The following is a 12,871-nucleotide window of genomic DNA, read 5'->3' as shown; positions in this document are numbered from 1 at the left end:
TGATTGCCATGTGTATTTGAATGGGCATATGGCTGTGGTGTGTGTGGATAATCATTCCTCCCATAGGGTTCTGAAATATAGCCACTTTGATTTCTCAGAGGTGAGAATCTATTACGGGTTGGAATGGAGGGTGCATAATGTTGGGGAGGATAATGATAGTATGGTTCGTGGTGCTCCCTATAAGGGTCAGGTGAAGCATAACTATCATAGCGATGATGGGAGCGGGGTGCATTTTGTGAGAAGTTGCCACGAGAATGACCTCGTCCACCCCTTTTGCCTCTACTGGTGACTCTACCTCTGTTATGAGGGTCAGGAGTATGGAGACTAGCTTGTGAATGTCCAAGTGGTAAAGGTAATGAGCCTGTATTAATGTTGGGGCCCATTGGTGGTATGCGGTTGGAACCGAATTGGGCCGCTAGACCACCTGAGACCATGGATGGAACAGGCAGCGATGGTAAATCTACTTCAGCTGCTGGAGTGGTATCCATTGTTGAAGTGGGTACAGCGACTTTTTGCCATCCAAAGACGCAACTATTCTTATAGTCTCCTACATCCCTTGAATATTTTTTGTGTTTTTTTATCCTTTGATCACGGTCCTCCTTTTCAAGGTGACTCTGCAGATTAGTTGATAGGGAACTATATTCAAGGGAATTTTTATGGGTCTGTAATTTATCTTTGAGCTCTTTGATCTCTTTATCAAAGGCTGAAAGTCTGGACCTTTTCTTTGAGACTAGAAAGCCTAGAAAGTTGGTACCGGCCTCATTAAAATATTTAAACCAGGAATTGAGATCTAATTCACCCTGTTGGGGGTTAACATTCCAACGTAGGCTGCGTGGCACCATACTCTCGGCAATATATTGTTCTAAGAAAACTATATCCCATAAAATGTGCAACTCTGATGTCATAACATTTTTAAGCCTTAAGAAAAGGCCTCCTAATTCAGAGTCGTTCCCAGTGGTGGAAAAGACTCCTTCTATATTAACAGTCCGGGATGCTCTGTAATCAAAGACATCCATGTCCAGAAAGTCACCTGGTTAGACTGATAAGCTGCTGCAACAATAAGAAATTTTCAAAAAAGCAAATGGTATGGTGTAAATTATTGCGCTGCTGAATGTGTATGTATCAAGCTGCTAAACACAGCTACTGAAAACAAGAAGCAAAAAACAGAATATGGACAAAAAAGTGTAGCGCTCTGATACTAAAAAGGTATGGCAATAAAGTCAAAAACCGTGCGTGATCAATATACAACAATATGAAATGCACATGTGTAGAAAGATACAAATGTCATAAACAAATATGTAAATGTCCAAGATGAACCAAGTGATGAGTGGATACAAAGTTCAAAATTGGAAAGTGAGATGAAATCTTCAAAAAATAAGTGAATATAAGTGAATTTCCAAATGAAGAAATATCCCGTCACCAGTGCGGATGCAGGCTTACCGGAACGTGTGGACTCTGCGAAATATATATTTCCAGAGTCGATCAGGATTGGTATAGACTGGAAACCACGGTGTGGAGTTGCTTCAGGAAGGGGTCCACGAATGATCTTGTTACCATAACCTGGGGAGAACTGGAAGGTCTCTCGCTCAGGAAATGCAGGAGATGGTCATCCGTTAGTGAAGGTCACATGTGAGCGTAAAAAGGAAAAGAGGGGACGCCATAGTGTAATACCGTCATAAAATCAGTTTAGATTTAATTAAAAGTTGCACTTACATGTAAGTTGAAAATAAAGCGCACTTCAATAAAATGATGGCAACATTGGAGTCATCCCTGACGCGTTTCGTGTGAGTACACGTTGTCAAAAGGGTATCCCTCTCATGTGGCCAACAGACAAATTTATAGTGAGCCCCCAAACACATACAACTCACCATCTGGGAGGAGTCACTCTGAACAGCAGCACTTCCGGGTGGGAATCAGATCTGAACAGAATGTGATTTTGGAATAGCACTCTGAACGTGTGATGAGGGAATGGGTAGCGAAAAAAATGATAATAAACACAAAAAAATACAAAATCAGAGCGTGTGTAATGAACAAGTGCTTAGAACAAGCACTTCCTGGATGTGGCAAGATGGCGACGGGGCGTGCGCTCCAAGCCTCGTCTTGACACAGTATTCTGATAGGGTATGTAGGAGAGAGGAGGCGCTCTGAACGGGCGCTTCCTGGTTACAGCAAAACGACGCCAGAGCGTGCGCTCCAAGCCTCGTTCTGGCTGTGTATACTAAGCAGAGAGTTCCGCAGCACGTAGCGGCAAGCCGACACAGACTGAAAACGTCAGAGTGGGGGGCCGGTCGAAAAATGCAAATCGATGCTGTTCAACCCTCGCTATAGTTACCACTGTGCGTTACAAGCAGACCGGAAGTAATAATTCTAAACTGGTCTGCATGATGCTGTGCAGTAAAATGAAAAAAGTAAAAAAGGAAAAATATGAATGCAGTGGCAAACAGGATTGCCGAGTGATTGTTTCATGGCTGAAGCACCAAAATATAATTGGAAGTGTGACTTCCAAATACATCGGAAAGCCAAAATACATTTAATAGATAATGACTCCTTGGTAAAATAACCTAAAAAAAGAAAAAATTCTGATTGAGGGTCTAAAAGCATAAGTAAAAAATCATGTAAATTACATACATGTAAAAACTGGCCTTTAATATTAAAAAAGGAACAGTGACAGAAATCAACTGTAATGAATATTGCAGAGTGTGGAATCTGATAAGAGGAAATTCCGCAGACTCCAAAAGATAATTAAAAAATGTTTAAAAATCGGAAAATGTCTGTAAAGCAATGCTGAGTGAGTCATCCAGATGGTGAGTTGGAAATACGGACAAAACATGCGTTAACAGATAAAATAATCCAATATATCAACTGTATGTTTAACAATGAATATAAAAATTGTAAAAAAATGTCAAGTGAATGAGCAATGTCTTGAATGACCAAAAAAAAAAAAAAAAAAAAAAAAAGGGGGGGGTTTGTACACAAAGTTCCTGATAAATTAAAACCTGACAGTTCATGCCTTATCAATAAATGAATTGATATCCCATTCGACGTTCAAGCCGAAGGGGTGATAGGATTGGAGTTCATATATCCAAAATGTTTCTAATTGAGAAACGCCTCTTGTCTTGGCCCCTCCTCTCCAGGGAGGTATATACCGGTCAATAATTGTAAATTGTGTACCGGAGGGGTTTCTGTCATGACACTGTCTAAAGTGGCGAGGAACCGTGTGGTTCGTATCTCCACTTAAGATAAAAGCAATATGTTCACCCACACGTATCGAATAAGTACGGATCGTGCGGCCGACATATTGCTTACCACATGTACAAGTAATGAGATAAACAATATAATTTGTTTCACAAGTGCAAAAATGCTTAATCTCATACTGTTTGTTGGTCACAGTGGATGTAAAGTGTGTAATTTTACGTCCCTTTAATGAATTGTGTAGGCACACCTTACATTTCCTACATGGAAAAAAACCAATAAGATCATGAAAAAAAGAAATCTTTGATGGAGGGTTGATGATGTTGGGCGCAATCCGACTCTGTAACGAGGGTACACCCCTAAAGACTAGTTTGGCTCGTTCTGGGAGTACAGGTCTAAGGACACTGTCATTCCTAAGAATGTCCCAATGTTTGTCTATGATGTTCTTCACCTGTCTATGTTGAGTGGAATAGGATGTAATCATGGCATATTTAAAACTATCATCCTGCACCCGTTTTGGTTTGGCCACAACGAGAGATGATCTGTCCAATGAGAGAACTCTCTGTAACTCCAGATCGAGTGCATCACTTAAGTAACCTTTATCGACAAACCTCTGTTTAAGCATCGTGGCCTGGCGTAAATAGGACTCTGTGTCAGTGCAGTTCCTCCGTAGTCTCAGAAACTGGCTACGAGAGTGGTAGGTTGCCCTCTAAGATCAGGGGATGTAGATCCCCGCTCGGGTTGGTGAGAAGGTGAGGAGAGTGAGGCAGGAGCCTGGGACGGTCCGCGGTCATCCCCAGCAGGAGGGGAAACCACGGTTGGGTCGGCCACCACGGTGTGATCAACACCACAGTTGCCTCCAGGGTGGTAATCCGAAAGAGGAGTCTGGGGATTAACTGGAAGGGAGGGAATGCGTAATGCGTGCCCTCCGGCCAAGGTTGGTGAAGAGCGTCGACCGCATAGGCCTCTGGGTCTGGCCTCCAGCTGTAGAAGCGGGGCAGCTGATGATTGAGGCGGGAGGCGAAAAGGTCTATGGAGAGTGGACCCCAGATCCGTTGCAGATGGAGAAACACTGAACGATCCAACCTCCAGTCGCTGGAATCTCGCAGGTACCGAGAGTTCCAGTCGGCCACTGAGTTGGAAACGCCCGGAATGTATTCCGCGACAGGGGTTATATTGTGGGCTAAGCAGTAGTGCCAGAAATCCTTCGCGATGGTCGCTAAGACTTTGGATTTGGTACCCCCCAGGCGGTTGACGTATTGGACCGCCGCCACGTTGTCCATGCGGAAGAGAATACAACATGTAGAGGTACGAGGCATAAAACTCCTGAGAGCGAATAAGGCTGCCAGGAGTTCTAGGGCGTTGATATGGAGCTTGGTTTCCTCTACTGACCAAGTCCCTCCGGTGGACGCCCTGCCGCATCTGGCGCCCCAGCCCCTGCGGCTGGCGTCCGATTCTATGACCACATCCGGGTAGGGGTTGAAGATGGTCCTGCCGTTCCATTCTACAGCATGGCGAAGCCACCATTTCAACTCCTCGGTCGTGTCCCAGCATAGGGGAACCTCGTCGGTGTACCTGAGACCTTGTCTCAGGTGCATGATTTTGAGCCTCTGGAGGGCTCTGTAGTGTAATGGGGCCGGGAAAATAGCTTGGATGGAAGCTGCCAAGAGGCCCACGAGACGTGCTAGCGTGCGGAGGGATAGGCAACCCTTCCGTAGTGCAGCCTGGATCTCCTTGCGGATTAGAGCGAGTTTGGGGCTGGGAAGGCTGAGGGTGGACTGGATGGTGTCCACCGTAAAACCCAAAAATTCCATCTGTTGAGAAGGAATCAATATCGATTTGTCCTGGTTGACAATGAAACCCAGTTGTTGTAATAATGACACAGTCCATGACATGTGGAGATGGGCCTGGGTCTCCGAGAAGGCTAGGATGAGGATGTCGTCTAGGTAGATGACCAGACGTACCCCCCTGCTCCTCAGTGCCGCCACCACCGGTTTCAGAAGTTTGGTGAAACACCATGGGGCGGACGATAGTCCGAATGGAAGGCAGGTGAATTGCCACATCCTGCTCCTCCATAGGAATCGTAAGAGGTGTTGCGATTCTGGGTGTATGGGAACCGTAAGGTAGGCATCTTTCAAGTCTACTTTCACGAGCCAGTCCCCTGGGTGTAGGAGGTCTCGGAGGAAGTGTATACCTTCCATTTTGAAATGTCGGTATGCGACATATTGGTTCAACTCCCTGAGGTTGATTACTGGGCGATAACCGCCGTCTTTTTTGTGTACTAGAAATATATTGCTGATGAATCCTGGGGAGCAATAGTCCACCTCTATGACTGCCTGTTTGGCCAGTAAGTCTCGCAGTTCGTTGTCTATTAGAGCAACGTTCTGGTTTGCGAAGCGAATGGGTGGAGTCATAACGTTGAGTGGTGGTGGTGCTATGATATCCACAGCGAACCCCGTTACAGTGTGTAATATCCACGCGTCTGCCGTAATCGCAGACCAAGCGTGGGTAAAATACCTGAGACGTCCCCCCACAGGAATGTGAATGAGTGGTGTGTGCATCATACTCACCGGTGGGAGGTCGGGATCGTGGATAACCTCGTCCCCCTCGCCCTCGCCATGGTCTGCCTCGTGGTGGAAAGAAGGGCGCAGGTTGTGCCACTGGAGCGGCGTAGGATTGAGCCTGCGGGTACTGGTACTGTACTGGGGCTCTATTTTGTGGCCTGTAGGATGGGGCACGGCCGGCAGAGCGGCCTCTGTTTCTGCCGGCCCTGTTAAAAACCTTGGGGGTCCCGGCTTTCCTCAAGGAATTTTAAGCCTTGTCCAGGCTCGTAAAAAGGCCCACAAATTTGTTGACATCCTTTAATAAAGAGTCTCCAAATAACATGCCGTCCGCCGACGGTCCGGGTTCTGACTCAGCCAGATGGGCTAATTGGGGATCTAGACGCATCAGGATAGATCGGCGTCTTTCGATCGAGCATGCCGTATTGGCAGTGCCTGCCAGGCATATTGCCCTTTGCGCCCAGCCTCTCAGCTGTTGTAGGTCGACCGGTTGCCCGGATGCTGCCGCCTGTTCTGAAAGATTGAGAATCTTGGTCAGGGGGCCCATCATGTCTAGAACACGATCTTGAATGGATCGGAATGATCGTTCTACCCCTTTTCTCTGGAATTTGCCAGATTTCATCAAATATTTAGTTAAAATAGGGTCTATCTCAGGGGTAGTCACCACCTTATTGGGTATGAGGGGTCTGGGGCATTCAGCCCTAAGTTTGTTGCGACTAACCCTGTCAAGGGATTTTCTAGCCCATAGTTCTATGTATTGATTAACCTCTGGTAGAGGGGTCCATTCTCCAGAACGCGGGTGACTGATAGCGTTTGGGTCAAAGAACGGTTCTCCTAGGGAGTCTAGGAGAATATATCCCTGCGTGGCAGGGGTGGCAGCTGTAGTGAGCGCCGTCTCCCCAGCATCGTCCTCATATGAATCCGGCTCTGACTCATCCGATCCCTCTAAGGGGTCATCAGAATCCTCTTGTGGAGAGTCTATATATGAGTCCGGTTTGGCCCTTCTTACGGCCTTAAACCCTTTAAATTGTATCTCCCTGGGGTCCAGGGGTCTATTTGAGTGTGTCTGATGCTGGGGTTGGTAAGCCGTGTTAGGGGTTACCTGAGGCATATTGTTTCCTTCCCCTGCCGGGGAGTCAATCACCGCCAGAGTGTGTTTTCTCTTATGAGTGGCTTTGCCTTTCTTGGTCGGTGGTTCGTCGCCTTGCGGCGTCGGTAATTGTGGGGTCATAGGTATATGGACCCTGGAGGAGGTAGCAGAGGTCAGGGCAGCCAGAATAGATTTATTAATTAGCTCCTGAATCTGGGCAGCATTCAGGGCTGGGGCTGTATCCCTATTGGTGTTATCCTCAATTGGATCGGTAGGGGCAGGGAGGTCAGACATGCTGCTGCTATATATATATATATATATATATATATATAGTATCAATAAGGAATAGGGTATAGTATCAAGAAATAGGATATATCAATAAGGAAATAGTGTCAAATAAGGTAAATTATCTTATCAATAAGGGGTTACTAAGGATAGAACAGGGAGTAAATGCACAGTACCAGGCTCTCTCCTCACCGCCGTCAGTGCAGGGACTGACGTTGCAGCGTGAGGAGGAAGCCTACACTAGTTGCCTGTGCAGAGAGAGAGTCACATGTCCTGTGACTCTCCTCCAATTGGTCGCCCTTCCCTCGTCCAGCGTTGAGGAGAGCGGACAAATCTGTCTGAGGAGAACGTGAGGGGGAGGCGGGTCCCTCCCCCCCCCCGCGGCGCGCGGGAAGGACGGGGAAGAAGGGAAAAATGGCGCGACGCCTCAGTGAGGTAGTCTGACGCACCAGCGGAGTTTGAGGGGAAAAAAGAGAGGAGATTTAACTCTCGATGGAGCGGCGCAGTGCGGCGCTCGGCGGTACACAGAGACTGTACAGCAACCCAGGGAAGAACTGGGCAAAGGTACAGAATAAGAGATACACAGAAATAAAAGGGGATAAGACGCTTGGTAAAGCAAAGTAGGAAAGATATACTGTATACCTATTATCACTAATCAAGCGATTGAAGCACAAATATATATATATAATCACTAACAGCTATGAAGTGACTACAAATACAATAGTAAATATATATGAGAAAATTCGTCGTGAGTACTTATCTTTTGCTATTAACAGAAAGAAAGAGGAGGATCTTAGTCGGGCAGTCTGTTATATAGAGGTCACCGACCTGGGCGTGGTTACGGGTTACAAGGACTGCTGGGAGTCGTAGTTCACTGACTAAAAAATTCTTACATTAAAAGTTAATAGAAAAGTTTTTAAAATGTCTGCTATGGGCATTAAATAAAGAAAGTTAATGCATAAGATATGAGCCTCCTGTCTGATATATAATTATAATTCACTAATGAAATCAATTAACCACTTAGTGATAAGTGAATTGCTCTCTGCTGGGAATTACTACTTAATATCCAGCTGCTCCTCTGTGTCAAAACATAAACAATATATTGTGCAATGGAATCTAATGGGGGAAGAGGGCGCTAGTAAAAAAATACCTCTAATGGGGTGTTGAAAACGTGATCCCAAATGGTATATGTGGGAAATGTGTATATGATACACTCTAATGTCTAAACAATTATAACAAAAAATATCTCGATTTGACCATATGCAATCACTGTGCTAATATAGCACACACACTGGTGACCTCAGTGAAAGTCCAAAAAAACACTATCCAAATAGTGCGTCTTGTTGCGGTACTCAAAACCATATGCAAAATTAAATAAAACAGTCCATGTGTGCTTATTGACAAATCCAAACGATCATTGGAGCATGCAAAAACGGATCTGGAGTGTTGCTACAGCCACCACCATTAATACATTTGCACCCGAAGTGATCTTGCTAAAAGGGAGGCTTACCAAAGGCAGTGGACCCCTTTCATATGAATTGGGTCAGATAAGCTGAACAGGTGTTAGTGCCTGCACACTGATGATAACGTGCAGACTGCAGATTCAATGCCAGTGATGATCAGGATTCCATCCAAAAACATTAACAGAGAGAAAAGCTATAGTGCATTACCGTTTATTTTAAAATCACATAACATAAAAAGCTGATTGGCCCCTTACTTGGAGAGTGCCTGCCCGGCACTAGGACTGCATGCGTCTAACAGGACCCTCAGCTGTGTGGGTTGCTGTGTGAAGAGGCGCGTTGTTCAATTGCAGCGGCGTGCGGGATCAGCTGGTGTGCTGAGAAAGTGCCAGACTAGCCTCCGACAATTGTTTCGTGGGTTACCACGTCATCAGGGGGGAGTCTAATTAGCCTCTAGACTGCTTTTACATTCAGTGGGAGGGAATGTCCCCCCCCCAGATATAAACGGCGCCATTGGGAATATGGGAAAGCATTTTATCACACCGATCTTGGTGTGGTCAGATGCTTTGAGGGCAGAGGAAAGATCTAGGGTCTAATAGACCCCATTTTGGAAAGTAGACACCCCAAGCTATTTGCTGAGAGGCATGTTAAGTCCATGGAATATTTAATTTTTTTGCCCCAAGTGATTGAATAATGACCAAAAAAAAAATGTACAAAACATAATGTTTTGTCACTAAATGATATATTTCTCACACATGCCACGGTTATATGTGGAATTGCACCCCAAAATACATTCTGCTGCTTCTTCTGAGTACGGGGATACCACATGTGTGGGACTTTTTGGGAGCCTAGCCGCGTATGAGACCCCGAAAACCAATCACCACCTTCAAGATTTCTAAGGACATAAATTTTTGATTTCACTCACACAAATCTTGAAGGCAGTGCTTGGTTTTCGGGGCCCCGTACGCGGCTAGGCTCCCAAAAAGTCCCACACATGTGGTATCCCCGTACTCAGGAGAAGCAGCAGAATGTATTTTAGGGTGCAATTCCACATATGCCTATGGCATGTGTGAGAAATATATCATTTAGTGACAACGTTTTGTAATTTTTTTTTTTTGCTCATTATTCAGTGACTTGGGGCAAAAAAATTAAATATTCCATGGACTCAACATGCCGCTCAGCAAATAGCTTGGGGTGTCTTCTTTCCAAAATGGGGTCATTTGGGGGGGTTGTGTGCCATCTTGGCATTTTATGGCCTTCAAAACTGTGATAGGTAGTGAGGAGTAAAATCAAAAATGTATGCCCTTAGAAATCTTGAAGGCGGTGCTTGGTTTTCGGGGCCCCGTACGCAGCTAGGCTCACAAAAAGTCTCACACATGTGGTATCCCCGTACTCAGGAGAAGCAGCAGAATGTATTTTGGGGTGCAATTCCACATATAACTATGGCATGTGTGAGCAATATATCATTTAGTGACAACTTTGTGCAAAAAAAAATCAGTTTGTCATATTCCCGCAACTTGTGTCAAAATATAAAATATTCCATGGACTCGACATCCCTCTCAGCAAATAGCTTGGGGTGTCTACTTTCTAAAATGGGGTCATTTGGGGGGGTTTTGTGCTATTTTGGCATTTTATGGCCTTCGAAACCTTGATAGGTAGTGAGGAGTGAAATCAAAAATTTGCGCCCTTAGAAATGCTGAAGGCGGTGATTGGTTTTTGGGGCCCCGTACGCGGCTATGCTCCCAAAAAGTCCCACACATGTGGTATCCCCGTACTCAGGAGAAGCAGCAGAATGTATTTTGGGGTGCAATTCCACATATAACCATGGCATGTGTGAGAAATATATCATTTAGTGACAACTTTTTGTAAAATGTTTTTTTTTTTTGTCATTATTCAATCACTTGGGATCAAAAAAAAAAAAATTCAATGGACTCAACATGCCTCTCAGCAGTTTCCTTGGGGTGTCTACTTTCCAAAATGGGGTCATTTGGGGGGGTTTTGTACTGCCTTGCCATTTTAGCACCTCAAGAAATGAGATAGGCAGTCATAAAATAAAAGCTGTGTAAATTCCAGAAAATGTACCCTAGTTTGTAGACGCTATAATTTTTGCGAAAACCAATAAATATACGCTTATTGCTATTTTTTTTACTAAAGACATGTGGCTGAATACATTTTGGCCTAAATGTTTGACTAAAATTTAGTTTATTCGATATTTTTTACTTTTTGTTATAAGAAAAATCATTTTTTTTTCAATTTTCCGTTTATATCGCAAAAAATAAAAATCGCAGAGGCAATCAAATACCATCAAAATAAAGCTCTATTTGTGGGAAGAAAAGGACGCAAATTTCGTTTCGGTACAACATTGCATGACCGCGCAATTACCAGTTAAAGCAGCGCAGTGACAAATTGTAAAAACACCTTGGGTCTTTAGGCTGCATATTGGTCCAGGGCTTAAGTGGTTAATGACCCTTTAATGTAACATGTATTTAATTATCTAACATGTTTCTGCCTAGTCCTCTCCTGTAAACAGGGAACATAACCCACTTGTCAAGATTTAAGGAGCTGTGTCCGTCAATGAACGATAAGAGAAATATGTTTTTTTACTTTTATATCTACCTTAACCACTTCCCGACCTCCTCATGTACATATACGTCAGCAGAATGGCACGGACAGGCACATGTACGTACCTGTACGTCCTCTGCTAGACGTGGGTGGGGGGTCTGATCGGGACCCCCCCCCCCCCCCCCGGTACATGCGGAGGTCGGGTCCGCTCGGGGAGCGATCCAGGACGACGGCGCGGCTATTTGTTTATAGCCGCTCCGTCGCGATCGCTCCCCGGAGCTGAAGAACGGGGAGAGCCGTGTGTAAACACGGCTTCCCCGTGCTTCACTGTGTCGGCACATCGATCGCGTCATTCCCTTTATAGGGAAGACACGATCGATGACGTCATTCCTACAGCCACACCCCCCTACACTAGTAAACACACACAAAGTAAACCCTAACTCCTACAGCGCCCCCTGTGGTTAACTCCCAAACTGCAACTGTAATTTTCACAATAAACAATGCAATGAAATGCATTTTTTGCTGTGAAAATGACAATTGTCCCAAAAATGTGTCAAAATTGTCCGAAGTGTCCGCCATAATGTCGCAGTCACGAAAAAAATCGCTGATCGCCGCCATTAGTAGTAAAAAAAAAAAAAAATGCAAAAAAACTATCCCCTATTTTGTAAACGCTATAAATTTTGCGCAAACCAACCCATAAACGATTATTGCGATTTTTTTTTACCAAAAATAGGTAGAAGAATACGTATCGGCCTAAACTGAGGAAATTTTTTTTTTTTATATATGTTTTTGGGGATATTTATTACAGCAAAAAGTAAAAAATATTGCATTTTTTTCAAAATTGTCGCTCTATTTTTGTTTATAGCGCAAAAAATAAGAACCGCAGAGGTGATCAAATACCACCAAAAGAAAGCTCTATTTGTGGGGAAAAAAGGACGCCAATTTTGTTTGGGAGCCACGTCGCACGACCGCGCAATTGTCTGTTAAAGCGACGCAGTCCTGAACTGTAAAAACCCCTTGGGTCTTTAGGCAGCAATATGGTCCGGGGCTTAAGTGGTTAAATCACATTGCTATTTGCCTAGCGTACTTGTTTGTAGCCAAAATACTGAAATTTGCACCTAAAAATTTAATTTAGTAAGTTTTGTGAAATGCCAGTAAAAACTTGGCTGTGCCAGTAAATGTCGGGTGTCGTGCCAGTAAATTTCATACTGGTAGGTTGGCAACACTGCTGAATGATTAAACTCACTTGAAAGTATTTCCCTATTACTTAATTTTCTCTTAGGTTTGAATTGAACTTAAAGGGTCACTAAAGGAATTTTTTTTTTTAAGCTAAATAGCTTCCTTTACCTTACTGCAGTACTGGTTTCATGTCCTCATTGTTCGTTTTTGCTTTGAAGTTGCTGTAATTCTGCTGTGATCTCCACACTTCCTGCTTGTCTGGCTCCTTATGAAAAATCTCATGGCAGCTTTTCACTGTTGTCCAAGCTGTGTGTCTAAAACTCCTCAGAACCAATCAGATTCATTTTAAAAACAAAACACTGCCCTGGATTTGTTTGTTTTTGTTCTGTGGGTCTTAAAAAAGTGAAAGTGAAACTACAGGCACATTATATGATTGAATTTAATCTATTTTTAGTCATTTTTAAAAGGAATCAGTTAACTTTTATGTCTCTATACCCTGTAAACAGTCATTTCAGCAAAAAAAAAATGTTTTCCTTTAGTGA

The sequence above is a fragment of the Rana temporaria genome, chromosome 11 (genome assembly GCF_905171775.1).
Source record: "Rana temporaria chromosome 11, aRanTem1.1, whole genome shotgun sequence".
In the NCBI taxonomy this organism is placed as follows: domain Eukaryota; kingdom Metazoa; phylum Chordata; class Amphibia; order Anura; family Ranidae; genus Rana; species Rana temporaria.
Note: the sequence above shows the minus strand (reverse complement) of the source record.